Raw genomic sequence first — 18,231 nt, 5'->3', positions numbered from 1 at the left:
TAGTAATTTGCAGCTTTAGCATAGCAGTACGCAAGACAGAACAGTACTGCAACGCATTATCCAGATTTGCGTAGGTTAGAGGTTAGGACTAAATATTTTTTTTTAAATTCAATCAGGGCCAACATATGTTATTCAGAGACAATTAGATTTTACTGTACTGTGTATCTGCTTTAGTTCTTGGATCTGCGATCACTTTTACAAAACTAATTATCGCAGAATTTATGTAAAAGTTCATTACTCAGACAATTTATACTGTTCAAAATTCTTGTAGTCAGATTATTCAGTTTACCACTATTAAAGGATTGCCTTCTCATTATGACAGCTTAGTTTTCTGTTACGACTTATTATTACTTCTGCACAGCTCTTATTATTCAAAACAGAGTACGTCAGTCATATTTTTATTACTTAAGGAGAAATTTAAATGTCCGACAGTACAGGCACCACAGTTCAAAAAAATTATTTAAAATTATTAAAGTATCCGTTGCGGACACTCCAAGTTTCTCAGTCATACAGCCCTACGGGTTGGGTCGATGTTTTTCAGAGCTGCAGTCCGAAATTCTTTGAGAGAGTGCCGATTTAAAAAGCTGGCAGTCTGAAGTACAATCGGTTTGCGGTCTGAATCCTCGATTTAATCTCTGCCTCCCATGATATGTTCTCTGTAAAGACTCCTCTCAGATATTTAACGTCATGAACCCTTTTGTAGGATCGGATTCTGAATACCAGCGGCTGGCATGGGCCTCTTCATCCAGCATGAGTGCTGCTCCTCACAAGATATTCGTCTTCGATTCATTTACAAGGTGAGCGATCTTGCTCGTTTCCACCTCCACTTCCTCTTATTATTTTACTTCATAGCCCTTACAAAATGTACCAAATGGAATTTGAAGCTGTACTGTTTGCCTGCTCCTCATTGCTATTACGAATCACATAGTGCATTTAACGTTTCGTTGCTCAGTTGTTACGGTACGTTGGAAATGGAAATGCCGTGGGGCTAGGGCCTCCCGTCGGGTAGACCGTTCGCCTAGTGCAAGTCTTTCGAGTTGGCGCCACTTCGGCGACTTGCGTGTCGATGGGGATGAAATGATGGTCATAAGGACAACACAACACCCAGTCCCTAAGAAAAGAAAATATCCTACCCAGACGGGAATAGAACCTGAGCCGGTAGGTATGACATTCCGTCGCGCTGACCAATCAGCTACCAGGGGCGGACACGGTACGCTAAATTGTAGCGTAATCCGGGGCCGTTTCTACCATTAGACAAGCCTAGAGCGGCAAAATTTTAGGGATGCCAAAGGACAGAAAAAATTAATTTAAAATCAAATAGCGAAAAAATTCAGCAAATGAGAAAAAATGCATTACAGTATGTTCCATATTTTTGTCACAGAGCCAGCACCAGCATTGCGCTTTTAAACAGCTATGCAAACTCCTGTACACCATCTGAAAGTCTCAAAAACCGGTTCTTTGGATAAATAACTGTTTCAAAAAAACTGCCTGGTTGCATTTTTCTGTATTTACATTAAATTAACAGTCACGGGTTGAGCTTAGTCTTTACTTACTTTGACGAAAGTAAACACATTGCCTCTACCTTCATCGAAACTAAAGCAGCTGCTACTGAGTAGCAAACGGAAACAAACGTGACATTGATTGATCTCTGTCGAGCACTGCAGCGGGGCATGTGCGCTGGCTTCCGATTGGTTTGCGACTTGATGACCTCCCTCTGTCCCTCTTTTTACCTCTGCATATCATCTACATCTACATCTACATTTATACTCCGCAAGCCACCCAACGGTGTGTGGCGGAGGGCACTTTACGTGCCACTGTCATTACCTCCCTTTCCTGTTCCAGTCGCGTATGGTTCGCGGGAAGAACGACTGTCTGAAAGCCTCTGTGCGCGCTCTAATCTCTCTAATTTTACATTCGTGATCTCCTCGAGAGGTATAAGTAGGGGGAAGCAATATATTCGATACCTCATCCAGAAACGCACCCTCTCGAAACCTGGCGAGCAAGCTACACCGCGAAGCAGAGCGCCTCTCTTGCAGAGTCCGCCACTTGAGTTTGTTAAACATCTCCGTAACGCTATCACGGTTACCAAATAACCCTGTGACGAAACGCGCCGCTCTTCTTTGGATCTTCTCTATCTCCTCCGTCAACCCGATCTGGTACGGATCCCACACTGATGAGCAATACTCAAGTATAGGTCGAACGAGTGTTTTGTAAGCCACCTCCTTTGTTGATGGACTACATTTTCTAAGGACTCTCCCAATGAATCTCAACCTGGTACCCGCCTTACCAACAATTAATTTTATATGATCATTCCACTTCAAATCGTTCCGCACGCATACTCCCAGATATTTCACAGAAGTAACTGCTACCAGTGTTTGTTCCGCTATCATATAATCATACAATAAAGGATCCTTCTTTCTATGTATTCGCAATACATTACATTTGTCTATGTTAAGGGTCAGTTGCCACTCCCTGCACCAAGTGCCTATCCGCTGCAGATCTTCCTGCATTTCGCTACAATTTTCTAATGCTGCAACTTCTCTGTATACTACAGCATCATCCGCGAAAAGCCGCATGGAACTTCCGACACTATCTACTAGGTCATTTATATATATTGTGAAAAGCAATGGTCCCATAACACTCCCCTGTGGCACACCAGAGGTTACTTTAACGTCTGTAGACGTCTCTCCGTTGATAACAACATGCTGCGTTCTGTTTGCTAAAAACTCTTCAATCCAGCCACACAGTTGGTCTGATATTCCGTAGGCTCTTACTTTGTTTATCAGGCGACAGTGCGGAACTGTATCGAACGCCTTCCGGAAGTCAAGAAAAATAGCATCTACCTGGGAGCCTGTATTTAATATTTTCTGGGTCTCATGAACAAATAAAGCGAGTTGGGTCTCACACGATCGCTGTTTCCGGAATCCATGTTGATTCCTACATAGTAGATTCTGAGTTTCCAAAAACGACATGATATTCGAGCAAAAAACATGTTCTAAAATTCTACAACAGATCGACGTCAGAGATATAGGTCTATAGTTTTGCGCATCTGCTCGACGACCCTTCTTGAAGACTGGGACTACCTGTGCTCTTTTCCAATCATTTGGAACCTTCCGTTCCTCTAGAGACTTGCGGTACACGGCTGTTAGAAGGGGGGCAAGTTCTTTCGCGTACTCTGTGTAGAATCGAATTGGTATCCCGTCAGGTCCAGTGGACTTTCCTCTGTTGAGTGATTCCAGTTGCTTTTCTATTCCTTGGACACTTATTTCGATGTCAGCCATTTTTTCGTTTGTGCGAGGATTTAGAGAAGGAACTGCAGTGCGGTCTTCCTCTGTGAAACAGCTTTGGAAAAAGGTGTTTAGTATTTCAGCTTTACGCTTGTCATCCTCTGTTTCAATGCCATCATCATCCCGGAGTGTCTGGATATGCTGTTTCGAGCCACTTACTGATTTAACGTAAGACCAGAACTTCCTAGGATTTTCTGTCAAGTCGGTACATAGAATTTTACTTTCGAATTCACCGAACGCTTCACGCATAGCCCTCCTTACGCTAACTTTGACATCGTTTAGCTTCTGTTTGTCTGAGAGGTTTTGGCTGCGTTTAAACTTGCAGTGAAGCTCTCTTTGCTTTCGCAGTAGTTTCCTAACTTTGTTGTTGTACCACGGTGGGTTTTTCCCGTCCCTCACAGTTTTACTCGGCACGTACCTGTCTAAAACGCATTTTACGATTGCCTTGAACTTTTTCCATAAACACTCAACATTGTCAGTGTCGGAACAGAAATTTTCGTTTTGATCTGTTAGGTAGTCTGAAATCTGCCTTCTATTACTCTTGCTAAACAGATAAACCTTCCGCCCTTTTTTTATATTCCTATTAACTTCCAAATTCAGGGATGCTGCAACGGCCTTATGATCACTGATTCCCTGTTCTGCACTTACAGAGTCGAAAAGTTCGGGTCTGTTTGTTACCAGTAGGTCCAAGATGTTATCTCCACGAGTCGGTTCTCTGTTTAATTGCTCGAGGTAATTTTCGGATAGTGCACTCAGTATAATGTCACTCGATGCTCTGTCCCTACCACCCGTCCTAAACATCTGAGTGTCCCAGTCTATATCTGGTAAATTGAAATCTCCACCTAAGACTATAACATGCTGAGAAAATTTATGTGAAATGTATTCCAAATTTTCTCTCAGTTGTTCTGCCACTAATGCTGCTGAGTCGGGGGGTCGGTAAAAGGAGCCAATTATTAACCTAGCTCGGTTGTTGAGTGTAACCTCCACCCATAATAATTCACAGGAACTATCCACTTCTACTTCACTACAGGATAAACTACTACTAACAGCGACGAACACTCCACCACCGGTTGCATGCAATCTATCCTTTCTAAACACCGTCTGTACCTTTGTAAAAATTTCGGCAGAATTTATCTCTGGCTTCAGCCAGCTTTCTGTACCTATAACGATTTCAGCTTCAGTGCTTTCTATCAGCGCTTGAAGTTCCGGTACTTTACCAACGCAGCTTCGACAGTTTACAACTACAATACCGATTGCTGCTTGGTCCCCGCATGTTCTGACTTTGCCCCGCACCCGTTGAGGCTGTTGCCCTTTCTGTACTTGCCCGAGGCCATCTAACCTAAAAAACCGCCCAGCCCACGCCACACAACCCCTGCTACCCGTGTAGCCGCTTGTTGCGTGTAGTGGACTCCTGACCTATCCAGCGGAACCCGAAACCCCACCACCCTATGGCGCAAGTCGAGGAATCTGCAGCCCACAAGGTCGCAGAACCGTTTCAGCCTCTGATTCAGACCCACCACTCGGCTCTGTACCAAAGGTCCGCAGTCAGTCCTGTCGACGATGCTGCAGATAGTGAGCTCTGCTTTCATCCCGCTAGCGAGACTGGCAGTCTTCACCAAATCAGATAGCCGCCGGAAGCCAGAGAGGATTTCCTCCGATCCATAGCGACACACATCATTGGTGCCGACATGAGCGACCACCTGCAGATGGGTGCACCCTGTACCCTTCATGGCATCCGGAAGGACCCTTTCCACATCTGGAATGACTCCCCCCGGTATGCACACGGAGTGCACTTTGGTCTTCTTCCCCTCCCTTGCTGCCATATCCCTAAGGGGCCCCATTACGCGCCTGACGTTGGAGCTCCCAACTACCAGTAAGCCCACCCTCTGCGACCGCCCGGATCTTGCAGACTGAGGGGCAACCTCTGGAACAGGACAGGCAGCCATGTCAGGCCGAAGATCAGTATCAGCCTGAGACAGAGCCTGAAACCGGTTCGTCAGACAAACTGGAGAGGCCTTCCGTTCAGCCCTCCGGAATGTCTTTCGCCCCCTGCCACACCTTGAGACGACCTCCCACTCTACCACAGGTGAGGGATCAGCCTCAATGCGGGCAGTATCCCGGGCAACCACAGTCGTAGCCCGATCGGGGGATGCGTGGGACGAGCTGGCCGTCCCCGACAAACTCCCATCTGGACCCCCACAGTGATGCCCATTGGCAACAGCCTCAAGCTGTGTGACCGAAGCCAACACTGCCCGAAGCTGGGAGCGAAGGGATGCCAACTCAGCCTGCATCCGAACACAGCAGTTGCAGTCCCTATCCATGCTAAAAACTTGTGCAAAGAACGTCTGAACTAATCTACAGAGAGCGCAAACAAATCGACACAAAATTTAAACGGTTATTAAAATACGAGATTGCCTAGTAAATGCAGTAATGCTGCCACTTGTGCACTACTGACACACTGCTCGGCGGCGGAAGGAGACTACGCGATTTAACACTATTCGAGTACTAAAAAGCGATGCTACAACTCTCAAATACTATAATACGCCCGAAATTTATGAATTTAACAATGCAAGTACCAAAAACACGCAAATAAATTAAGAATTAAACTATGTAACAAATGAGTGAGCTAGGAGTATACGACTTGCTGCTGCAGCTGCTTATCCAACGGCGGCAGGGAGCACACTGACTGTGACCAACCGACACTGGCCGTTCAAAACAAAAACAGAAGACAGACGACTACGCGAATTTACACTATTCAGGTACTAAAACGCGATGCTACAACTTTCAAATACTATAATACGCCCGAAATTTATGAATTTAACAATGCAAGTACCAAAAACACGCAAATAAATTAAGAATTAAACTATGTAACAAATGAGTGAGCTAGGAGTATACGACTTGCTGCTGCAGCTGCTTGTCCAACGGCGGCAGGGAGCACACTGACTGTGACCAACCGACACTGGCCGTTCAAAACAAAAACAGAAGACAGACGACTACGCGAATTTACACTATTCAGGTACTAAAACGCAATGCTACAACTCTCAAATACTATAATACGCCCGAAATTTATGAATTTAACAATGCAAGTACCAAAAACACGCAAATAAATTAAGAATTAAACTATGTAACAAATGAGTGAGCTAGGAGTATACGACTTGCTGCTGCAGCTGCTTATCCAACGGCGGCAGGGGGCACACTGACTGTGACCAACCGACACTGGCCGTTCAAAACAAAAACAGAAGACAGACGACTACGCGAATTTACACTATTCAGGTACTAAAACGCGATGCTACAACTCTCAAATACTATAATACGCCCGAAATTTATGAATTTAACAATGCAAGTACCAAAAACACGCAAATAAATTAAGAATTAAACTATGTAACAAATGAGTGAGCTAGGAGTATACGACTTGCTGCTGCAGCTGCTTGTCCAACGGTGGCAGGGAGCACACTGACTGTGACCAACCGACACTGGCCGTTCAAAACAAAAACAGAAGACAGACGACTACGCGAATTTACACTATTCAGGTACTAAAACGCGATGCTACAACTCTCAAATACTATAATACGCCCGAAATTTATGAATTTAACAATGCAAGTACCAAAAACACGCAAATAAATTAAGAATTAAACTATGTAACAAATGAGTGAGCTAGGAGTATACGACTTGCTGCTGCAGCTGCTTATCCAACGGCGGCAGGGAGCACACTGACTGTGACCAACCGACACTGGCCGTTCAAAACAAAAACAGAAGACAGACGACTACACGAATTTACACTATTCAGGTACTAAAACGCAATGCTACAACTCTCAAATACTATAATACGCCCGAAATTTATGAATTTAACAATGCAAGTACCAAAAACACGCAAATAAATTAAGAATTAAACTATGTAACAAATGAGTGAGCTAGGAGTATACGACTTGCTGCTGCAGCTGCTTATCCAACGGCGGCAGGGGGCACACTGACTGTGACCAACCGACACTGGCCGTTCAAAACAAAAACAGAAGACAGACGACTACGCGAATTTACACTATTCAGGTACTAAAACGCGATGCTACAACTCTCAAATACTATAATACGCCCGAAATTTATGAATTTAACAATGCAAGTACCAAAAACACGCAAATAAATTAAGAATTAAACTATGTAACAAATGAGTGAGCTAGGAGTATACGACTTGCTGCTGCAGCTGCTTATCCAACGGCGGCAGGGAGCACACTGTTAGTAGTATACAGTGGGTCTGTTGTGTTTAATTCTAATGTTATTTCCTGTGGATAATCGAGCACGTATTCACAAGCTAGGTTTCGTACTTCTCTTTCAACATATCTAAAAGGAGTAAAAGGTATCACCAGTAAAAATGAGGTGATGTTGTTGTCTCTAGACAAGACAGCCTAGAGACAATGAGAGGAAGCCGAAAGGCACGCGCTTAAACTCACGCAGGCTGGCGTGAGGTCTGAAACAGGATACATAATGAATGCTGTAAAGAAAAGTACGTAGCTTCTGGAATACTTAACTTTAATCCACATTTGTAGAACATCGCTCTTGATGATACATTAATAGAATCTCAATATAAATGGAATACGGCTCCTTGCTAGGTCGTAGCAAATGTAGCTGAAGGCTATGCTAACTATCGTCTCGGCAAATGAGAGCGTAGTTGTCAGTGAACCGTTCCTTGCAAAGTCGGCTGTACAACTGTGGCGAGTGCTAGTACGTCTCACTAGACCTGCCGTGTGGCGGCGCTCGGTCTGCCATCACTGACAGTGGCGACACGCGGGTCCGTCGTATACTAGCGGACCGCGGCCGATTTAAAAGCTACCACCTAGCAAGTGTGGTGTCTGGCGGTGACACCACAGATGTTAATCACGAGAAAAGATCTACACTGTCTTTTCTGTCTTTTCTCAAACAAATCAGCTATCGTTTTCTTAAAATTTGACATGTACTAGTACTATTCCCAGTACCCTAAAATTAGAAAATTACTGATTTAAGTGTTAAAACATAAATGAAATTAACGGGTTTAATGTTAAGATGATCAGACTTTTTAGCTCAAAATTGAGGACAAAATGACATTTTTCCCCATTTACAATGCAAAATTGTGGATAATTACGTTTCAAAATGAGGAGGTATTCGAGGACAACGTCTGTCGTATTAAGATAAATCCGGAGATTAGAAAAGAATTCATAAAACGTATCATGATTGTCCAGTAAAAGTGCTGTGAATATGAGTGATACTTTTCACGTAAATGAAGTATAATATAAGAAGAAAGTACTATCACTCAGAGTATTACTTCCGACAAATTTTAAATGTTACTCACAGGGGGCATTTTGATTCCGTAGTGAAATTTCATTGTGATTGTGTAAAAGCAAACAATCGGAAGACAAAAATATGCTGTGCAGGAAAAGGAATACTCCAAGCCCGGTAACTACGCTTGAACATACAGTTTAATGAAAAAAATTTACTTAAATTAACTTAAATGGTGTGACGACCACCATGAGCAACTCAATGGGCTATAAGCAAATCGCCCGTCCGTAATTTAGGGCCACTGACTCCACAGAAGGCAAAGGGCCAGTGCCTTTAAACAAACGCAACAGCCATACCTCACCAGGATTCGAACCCGGACCTATTTTGGATGAATAATCAGAAGCCAATCGCGTAGGTAACTGTGCCACCAGAGCGGCTAATAAACATTGTAGAACTCTCAATAGAAAATGCAAACAAGGCGTCATTTATTTATTTAAGAGCAAAAAAATGGTTTCTGAAAAAGATGAGATTTATTTCATATTCTAAAAATATTTCAGTTCAAACAGAAATTAAAAACATCACAATTATTTTGATGACCTAGTTTGATGCTTTGCTATGCCTCCTATCAGTATACCATAATCTGTAAGTTAAACGAAAAATTCATTCACACCAGAATAAAGGAAAAATCTATTCGCAACAGAAAGTAGTTCCACAACTTTAATAGCCTATTTTTTGCAGTTAAATAAAATAAGCAATCAATGCCAGACAGAGTTGCACTGGTATATTCAGTTGTGTTCTAGTTAAAATGTCCAGCACATTATTCCTACTTGAATTTTTTGGTATACTTTTAAAAAAAAAGGGCAAAAAATAAAAAATTGAGGTAATTTGTTGTCCCATGAAAATTGAGGACTCTCACCAGAAGATGAGGACATCCGGTCACCATAGTTTAATGATTAAAAGAAAAAAAGGAGATTTACACTCTTGTGCCTTTGGATGTTAGTAGTGTTGGAGGGGGAGGGAGGGATATCAAGAAGGCCGAAGGTAGTAAAAAAGAGGGAGCGTCATTTTTCAATTCTCGCATTGGGCTGCAAAACACATAGCAACGGCCCTGCTCACACGATGCTTCCCTGTAAAGATCAGCCTCGGATATTTAACATCATGAACCCTTTTGTAGGACATTATTCCGAGTCAAGCGCTTGACGCGGGTCTCTTGAACCGGCGAAAGTGGTACTCATCGCAAGATACTCGGTCATCGATTCATTTTCTAGGAGACCGATCCTGCTGGTTTCCACCTCCAGTTTTCTTACTGTTTTACCTTATTGCCCTTGCACACCGCACTCAATGGAGACTGAAGCCATACTGTTTGCCTGCTCCTCGTCATTATTGCGAATCATATACCGCAGTGAATTTAACGTGTCGTTGTTTAGCTTTTAGGATAAGTTGCGGGTCCCAGTGGCGAAGATAGCAGCACAGACGCAGGATAAATGCGCCATTCCAGTGTAGTGCAAGGCTGTAGAAGAAGCGTAAGGTGACAATCGACGAGACTGTTTGGCAGTGTGTCCGCACCTCGCTTGAGTGTTCAGCGCGTCTGACTGTCATTCAACAGTTCCGGGTTCGATTCCTGGCAGGGTGGAGGATTTTCTCCGGCAATTGAAAGGACTTGACACTTGACTGCAGAACTTCACCGTGCCGTAGGATCATTTCAGTTCATTTGGCAGGGCGTCATATAGATTCCGGCGGAAAGAGACTCCAACAAGTTAACATTAAATGCGGAGGAATACATGTTGCATTGTTTGATTTCGTGTTGAACTTAAGATGAACAGGGTATAGCGGTCGGCTGCCCACTGAATGCGCCAGATGTCTCCTGCGTATGCGGAGCTAACGCAAGTATTTGTTTCAACGCTACGGGATGTGGGTTACAGTGTACACTCCACAGAAGCGTTTACGACACCGCGAGAAAATTCGTGCTGATGAGAGAGATAAGTGAAATACGGAGCACAGAAAGACGAAATAAAACAAAACTATGATATTTTTTCTTGGGTTATGTCACACCTGCCTAACGTGTATCTCGTGTGCGCCAGTGACTTGTAGGGCGAAGCGTTCGGGCAGTCTGGTGGGGCAACGTGTGTGTGTGTGTGTGTGTCTGTGTCAGGCAGCAGCTGAGAGGCCCGTGCAGTGTATCTGTGGCGGCCGACAGAGTAGCAGCCACAGCGCTGCGCGCCAATTACAACTCGTCAGCCGCTGACGCAACGGCGCCGTCTGTCCTTTGTTTTTCAGCCACCGACAGAAACGAGAAAAATTGGAGGGAGCTGGAATTGCGTGCCTGGGGAAAACGCCCCACCCGTTTCGGCCATTAAACGCGTGCTTTAGCGCGAGTGTCGTGCCAGTAACAGGCCGCGTGATGCAGCCGCGTTCACGCATAGGCGGCTGAGCCTCATTGTTGCAGGCTTTCGGCGTCGCTACATTCGACTTGTGTGAGTGCTGTCGTGTCAACAATAAGAGGTAAGTCTTTGCAACAGTCCTTTCCCGCTTCTCTGTTTTTAATTGAGCCAATAAACTCCTTGTCTGCATATGCAGCAATGTGCTTGACACCATATGTTATTAATTTCTCTCTGTTCTCAGTGGCGAGATAACTTACTGCTTATGCCAGTAAACTGACATTTGTTCTTATATCACCTAGCTTTATTTTAGTGTTTTCTATCATTAACAAGAGGACGTGATTGCCAGCCCTGCTTTAGGCAAGGTGGAGGTTATATAGGAGGTGTGTTCGAAAAGTAACATGAATTGTGTATTAGGTAAGTCTTTGCAACAGTCGTTTTCCGCTTCTCTGTTTTTAATTGAGCCAGTAAACTCCTTGTGTGCATATGCAGCAAACTGCTTGACACCATATGTTATTAATTTCTCTCTGTTCTCAGTGGCGAGATAACTTACTGCTTACGCCAGTAAACTGACATTTGTTCTTAAATCACCTATCTTTATTTTAGTGTTTTCTATCATTAACAAGAGGACGTGATTGCCAGCCCTGCTTTAGGCAAGGTGGAGGTTATATAGGAGGTGTGTTCGAAAAGTAACGTGAATTGTGTATTGTAATTAAACGTGTTTTGTTAAGGGGCCTTTGTAAGTTCTATATTTACTGAGCATTACCGAGTATTGTGCAATAATATTGGCATCTGAGAGCGGTATTGACGGTCTGTGTAATATATAGGAGGAGACTGCAAAGCTGTTTCTTGCTGCAGAGCATTAATATATTAAACTACGTAAGTGTGACATTCTGCAATCTCGGCAGTGCCTGACATGTAAACACCATATAACATGGCCATATAACATGAATGCATAGGGAAAGACACATGAGTCATTTATTGAAAGGGGCTCGGAGAGCAGTTTGATCCCGTATTTAATATTTTTCAGTAATTCGCTGTAGAAATATTCGACGAAAGTGGTTACGTGCAGGGAAATAAGACTGAATATTGCTTACATATGTTCGTCTCAGCGCCACCTACCAATCGTGCACAATAATGTATCTTATAGTTTGAGGTTTATACAACTCGATTCCGACTTTGCGAAAAGGGAAATCGGACGAGTATATGAACAGTTTTATTTTTTTATTTTTCTTTTTATTTTTACTGTGTAGATAACGTGTATCGACGTTCACCAATTCGTTGAAAGGTTCTTCGTTCATTCTTAAAACATTCCGACCGTTGTCTCGCTCTATTGCAAGTTATCTTAGCATGTTAGAACGACAGCGTGTAGGGCGCCTAACAAACCACTTTTTCGCCCATTGCCGCTTCCTCTTGTTTTTCTGTTTGCAAAATGTAGCGCCTGCAATCGCAATACATGCGAATTCTACATAGTTGAGTGTCGATATGTCGCGTTCCGCAAATAAATGCCGGAAATAAATATTGTGCAATTATATGATCATGATCGTGTGAGGTCTCCTTTAGTCCGAGTCTCGCTAAGTTCTCGTTGCTGTGTTGCTGAACACGTCTGAAAAGTATCTATGCAGTGTGAGCCACGTTAGTTAGCCTGTTGTCAGCTCTCAAACAGGTTACTTGCGTGTTTTGGGTTTTGGTAGTATCGGCGATTATTTATTTTGTATAAAAGTGGACCAGAGAATTTGTGTTACAAATCTATTATAGGCACGGAAAAAATTACAGCTAGTATTATAAACGTTACATATTCATTTTGGTGGGTCTACTTTGAGTAAAATAAGAGCTTACGAGTAATTTTAGCATTCAGAAGACCGTGAAGCCGCTGTAATTCACCAGCACCCTGGATCTTCCATCCCATCATGAATCGCTGAAATCGTGGAAAAAATGAAAGAAATGATCGTGAACGATAGCCGAAGCACAATCAGAGAAGTTGCTGATGATGTTAATGCAATTATCAATTTGCTCATACCATGAAATTTTTCCGGATGTTTAAGAAACATTTAAGAAACAGTGACACAAAATTTTCGTTTTACAGGAGACGTCTCTAACTCCTGATAAATTTACCAATAAACATACACAAAAAAATTAGGAAAACAAACTTTTTCTACGCAGACCGATACAGAAGACACAAAAGTGATAATACATGTACAGTATACAGCAATAACGCAATTGCAACTTAAATTGGGGACAGTTGCTATGAAATCAGTCACCATTAAGCAATGAGACAATTAAATTTCACATTGGTAATCAAATCAAGTAAGCATTAGCACTGACACAATTAAAATTTACATACTGTTAACCACCTATGTATGAGGATAATTAAAAAGCTAATAAGTTAAGCGACAATCAAAGGGTTCCCTCGTGGCTGACATAGACAAAATTCAACACAGGTATGTGGATTTATTGCAAACTAACATTGTGTAGCTGTATTGGAGAAGAAAACTAGCAATCAAATACTTTAAGATTAACGCTATATATTAGCATAGCTTATGCACAGAACTCTCTGTTCGAACATTAATAAAGGAATGGCACTAATCGTCATGACAGCAGTGACAAAGTAATATAAATCACAATTAAAACGATGTTGGTTCATTGTCACTGTCAAGTGAAATACTTAGGGAACAGTTAATAGGTTCAATTGATAACACAAGGCATACTCATATGCACATATACAAGAGGAAACAAACAGGAAATGAGAGGTGGTAGGAAATTGGTATTTACAGGGACAGATAGTATAGAGGTACAGAATCAAAAGCTCACATACAATAAGAAAAATGAAAAATGTGATTCTTAACACTTCTACGATCATTCACATGAGAATACTGGCATTATTAAGACCTTAACTACTTGCAAATAACACATAGATAATAATACAAAAAAAACACACAAGGCACTGATTTTAGAGTGAGGTTCACTTCCTTAATTTATTCATCATACTATAATTGTAACACTTGAGAGAAAGTGATGGAAAATGCTATTGGTAAGCGTGGAACAGTATAATACATTTATTCTAGAAATACGTGCAGTATGGGCATGGGTGGAGTGGTTACACTGAAAAACGAGGCTTAATTGACATCCATCTACACTCATGCTCATAAATTAAGGATAATTGCAGAATGTGGTGCTACGCAACGTGGCACTACACAAAACTGCCGCTAATAGTATAGACACGCAAGGAACAAACACGACACAGATCTTTAAGTCCACGGTATTGGTGATAAGTTGAAAAAACCGTCCTGAAACACATGTGCTACAAAACGCCACTGTTTACTGCGCATGTACCCCGACATCAACATGGGATATGATCACCATGCACATGTACACAGGCCGCACAACGGGTAGGCATACTCTGGATCAGTGGTCGAGCAGCTGCTGGGGTATAGCCTCCTATTCTTACACCAGTGCCTGTCAGAGCTCCTAAAGTGTCGTAGGGGTTTGAAGACGTGCAGCTATACGTCGACCGAGAGCATCCCAGACGTGGTCGATGGGGTTTAGGTCTGGAGAACAGGCAGGGCACTCCATTCGCCTGATATCTTCTGTTTCAATATGCTCCTCCACGATGGCAGCTCGGTGAGGCCGTGCGTTATCATCCACCAGGAGGAAGGTGGGACCCACTGCACCTCTAAAAAGGCGGACATACTGGTGCAAAATGACGTCCCGATACACCTGACGTGTTACAGTTCCTCTGTCAAAGACATGGATGGGTGTACGTGCACCAATCATAATCCCCCCCCCCCCTGACACCATCAGACCACAACCTCCATACAAGCCCCTTCCAAGGACATTAAGAGGTTGGCATCTGGTTCCTAGTTTACGCCAGATGAAAACCCGGCGAGAATCACTGTTCAGACTATACCTGGACTCGTCTGTAAACATACCTGGGACCACTGTTCCAATGACCACGTACTGTGTTTTTGACACCTGGCTTTACCGGCTGTCCTGTGACCAGGGGTCAGTGGAATGCACCTTGCAGGTCTCCGGGCAAATAAAGCACGTTTGTTCAGTCGTCTGTAGACTGTGTGTCTGGAGACAACTGTTCCAGTGGCTGCGGTAAGGTCCAGAGCAAGGCTACCTGCAGTACTCCGTGGCTGTGGTGGGCAGTGATGGTGAGATATCGGTCTTGTTGTGGTGTTGTACACTGTGGACATCTCGTACTGTAGCGCCTGAACACGTTTCTTGTCTGCTGGAATCGTTGCCATAATCTTCAGATCACACTTCGTGACACATGGAGGGCTCGTGCTACGACCTGCTGTGTTTGATCAGCCTCCAGTCGCCCTAGTATTCTACCCCTCATAACGTCATCAATATGTGTTCTTTGAGCCTTTTTCAACACAGTCTCCATTAGCACGTCTGAAAACGTCTGCACCATACTCTGACATGCACCAACACACATCTGCGTATGTGGACTGCTGCCAGCCCCACCGTGCGACGACTGCAGGTCAAATGCACCACATGGTCATACCCCGAGGTGATTTAAACCCGATAACCGCCCACGACAGCATTGTTTCACCATGTATCAGCATTATCCTTAATTTATGAGCATGAGTGTAGTTCAGCTCCACTCGCACCATCTCCATGTACTCAGAACAGCTCTCTTCAGACTGCTTTCCGCTATTCTATTGACTGATTTCTCCTAGACCCTGATAGCCTTACGTTTCTCTGAAATGACTCGCAGCGTCCATGACAACCTTCACACTTTGATGCACTTCCAGATAATCGACAATGTTTATGTGGTCGCTACAGTGCATCAGCAGAAGAAACGTCACCTTGACTAAGTTTAATATCTCCGAGGAATGCCTTGTGTTCATGAGTCACTGGTAGCAACTAATTTCTAGTAAGCATCCTCTCCCATAATGATACAAATTATTACTACCAAAGAGTTTCACAATGCGATATTTACACCACAATTCGTTTGGTCCACTTCAGGAAACTACAGGTCGCAGTTCAAGCTCCTGGACATGTTGTAAAACCATTTCTATCAGACAAGACTGTTCTGTATGAGTTTCTTTCCACTTCAACACCATACAAAGATTGCCTAGTGTCACCATTATGGAAGTTCAAAAACATCTGTCATCCATGCCACTACCATTGGGAAACATGATCGTCATGAAGGGATGTATGTGGTCTGCAACCAGTTAACGATACTCCTTGACCATCATGGCACCTTGCACGAACTCCACTGGACCGATGGACGCCCATGTGAATGTGCCCCAGAGCACAATGGAGCTGCCGCCAGGTCTTGTCTCTGTCCCACTGTACGGGTGTCCAGGAGCTGTTCTCCTACAAGACGACAGATTCGCGGCCTCCCATCGGCATGCTGAAGAAGGTATCGGGATTCATCAGAGCATGCAACGCTCTGCCACTGCACCAAAGTTCAGCGCCGATGTCATGTGCCCATTTCACTCGTAGTTGCCGATGTTGTGGTGTTAACATTGGAACATGCATGGGACATCGGCTGTGGAGGCCCCTTGTTAGGAGTGTCTGGTGCACTGTGTGTTCAGACGCACTTGTACTCTGCCCAGTCTGATGTTAGTTCCGCCACAGTTCGCCATCTGTCCCGTTTCGTCTGCCCAGCCTACAACATCAGACATCTGTAATGAGGGGTAGCCACTAGAGATGGGAAATGCGCTCTTGAACTGATTCATAGAGTTGAGTCTTTCAAAGGATAGAACAATCAGTGATTCAGAAAAAAAGAACGGTAGCTCCAAACGTTTCCCACGGCAGAGAGAGAGAGAGAGAGAGAGAGAGAGAGAGAGAGAGAGAGACGGAGCATATCAGCAGCGCCTCTGCTGGTCACAGCACAGTGCACACCACACAACACAGCCAGCGCCGGCCTCTGCCCTACTTCTACCTTGGCTGCCTGCATTGTGCAGTGCCCCATTGGATTTTGTGTTTCACATATGCCGTGCCGTCTCTGTGCGTCGTCTGCCGCGTGCAGTGTCTGGCGCAGCTTAACTTCGCATCGCACTCTGTCGGCGATCGTTTCAGTCGCACGTCCTGCCCTCTGGGCAGTTGATGCGAGCAACAGGACAGAGAGCCAACTAGCGGATAACATAGGAACTAGTTGCAACAACCTGCTCGCAAGGGAACGGACGATTTGTCTCGGAGCGGGTGAGTGGTGGCCGTTCACCGCTCCCCCCACCCTCGGAACTCGCCCGCTCAACGCTCACCCCACCGTTCTCGACTCTAGCCAGAGCGTTGAGCAAAGCAATTCAGGTGTCACTCTGGTCTCTGCGGTCTTAGCTCACGCAGTAATACAGCTCGCGGCTCGACCTGCTCGACTCAGTGCTTCTGCATCGGAGTTCGTCTCTACTGGATATTGTTCTTCGTAGTAATACCGCTACATATATTACATTATTATGTTATGTATACATCATTTGTTTTTATTTTATTTTTATTTGTTTAAACTGATCAGATTAGGTTCCTGACGACTCCTCTTACTATAGGATTTTTATTATGGACACTCGAATTTACGCTTTAATCACGAGCGAACCGATAAACGTATCACAAAATGTGATACACCAATATTTTCCTTGTTTTATTCTGCGTAAGGCTATATGCAGCACTTTCGTTTTACAGTCAAATTTATATTTTTTTTTCTTATTCTGGTACGGATTTTGCGATTTTAGGCGTCTTCGGAAGGAAACGTTCACTTTAAAAATATATGGCTTGCGATGTATTTGTATGAGGTTAATGAAATTTTAATACATTATAGCCAAATATATTGTTAATGTAAATCTCAAGTTACAACATTTACCGATCACCCAAAAAACCACGATAGTGCAAAATAAATCAATAATCAAAAACTTTTGTCATATCGTGGAAATTTCAATAAACAAAACAAAATTCGTACTCATTATCTGTGTTACTTCAAAATAGGATCAAATAAGATCAAAATACAGGTATAGTACTGAAATAAACCAAGTTTAAAGGGCAATGTGCCTTCCATTTATTTTCTATTGTAAATGAGTGGTGAGTCATGAAAAAGAGCTAATTCATTTCAGGGAGTGACCAGTTCTGATCCGATCTCTGAAAAGAACAGTTTTGCCCATCTCTAGTAGCCACCCAATCCTACGGCATCTGGATGTTGTTTCACCTTTGTTTGACGAAATGTTGAAGACACTGATGGCAACACTCCTCAAACACCAGACAAGTCGTGCAGTTTCCGAAATGCTCATGCTGAACCTCCAGGCCATCACAATCTGCCCTCAGTCAAACTCAGGTACATCTCATGCCTTCTCCATTCTACACACGGACAGCACGCTCACTGA

The 18,231-nt window shown here is 43.6% G+C and overlaps 1 protein-coding gene across 1 annotated transcript in view; it reads left to right on the top strand.

Annotated features, from left to right (window-relative positions):
* Nucleotides 1-10,726: 10,726 nt before the first annotated feature.
* Nucleotides 10,727-18,231, top strand: part of LOC126092032 (solute carrier family 22 member 1-like) — a 248,150-nt gene continuing 240,645 nt past the window's right edge. Inside the window, exon 1 of the mRNA XM_049907429.1 lies at nucleotides 10,727-11,033. The gene's annotated coding sequence lies outside the window, so the exon portion shown is untranslated. The remainder of the gene's footprint in view (nucleotides 11,034-18,231) is intronic.

The sequence above is a fragment of the Schistocerca cancellata genome, chromosome 7, assembly GCF_023864275.1.
Source record: "Schistocerca cancellata isolate TAMUIC-IGC-003103 chromosome 7, iqSchCanc2.1, whole genome shotgun sequence".
Classification (NCBI taxonomy): Eukaryota; Metazoa; Arthropoda; class Insecta; order Orthoptera; family Acrididae; genus Schistocerca; species Schistocerca cancellata.
Note: the sequence above shows the minus strand (reverse complement) of the source record. Positions and strands in the feature narration are given on the sequence as shown.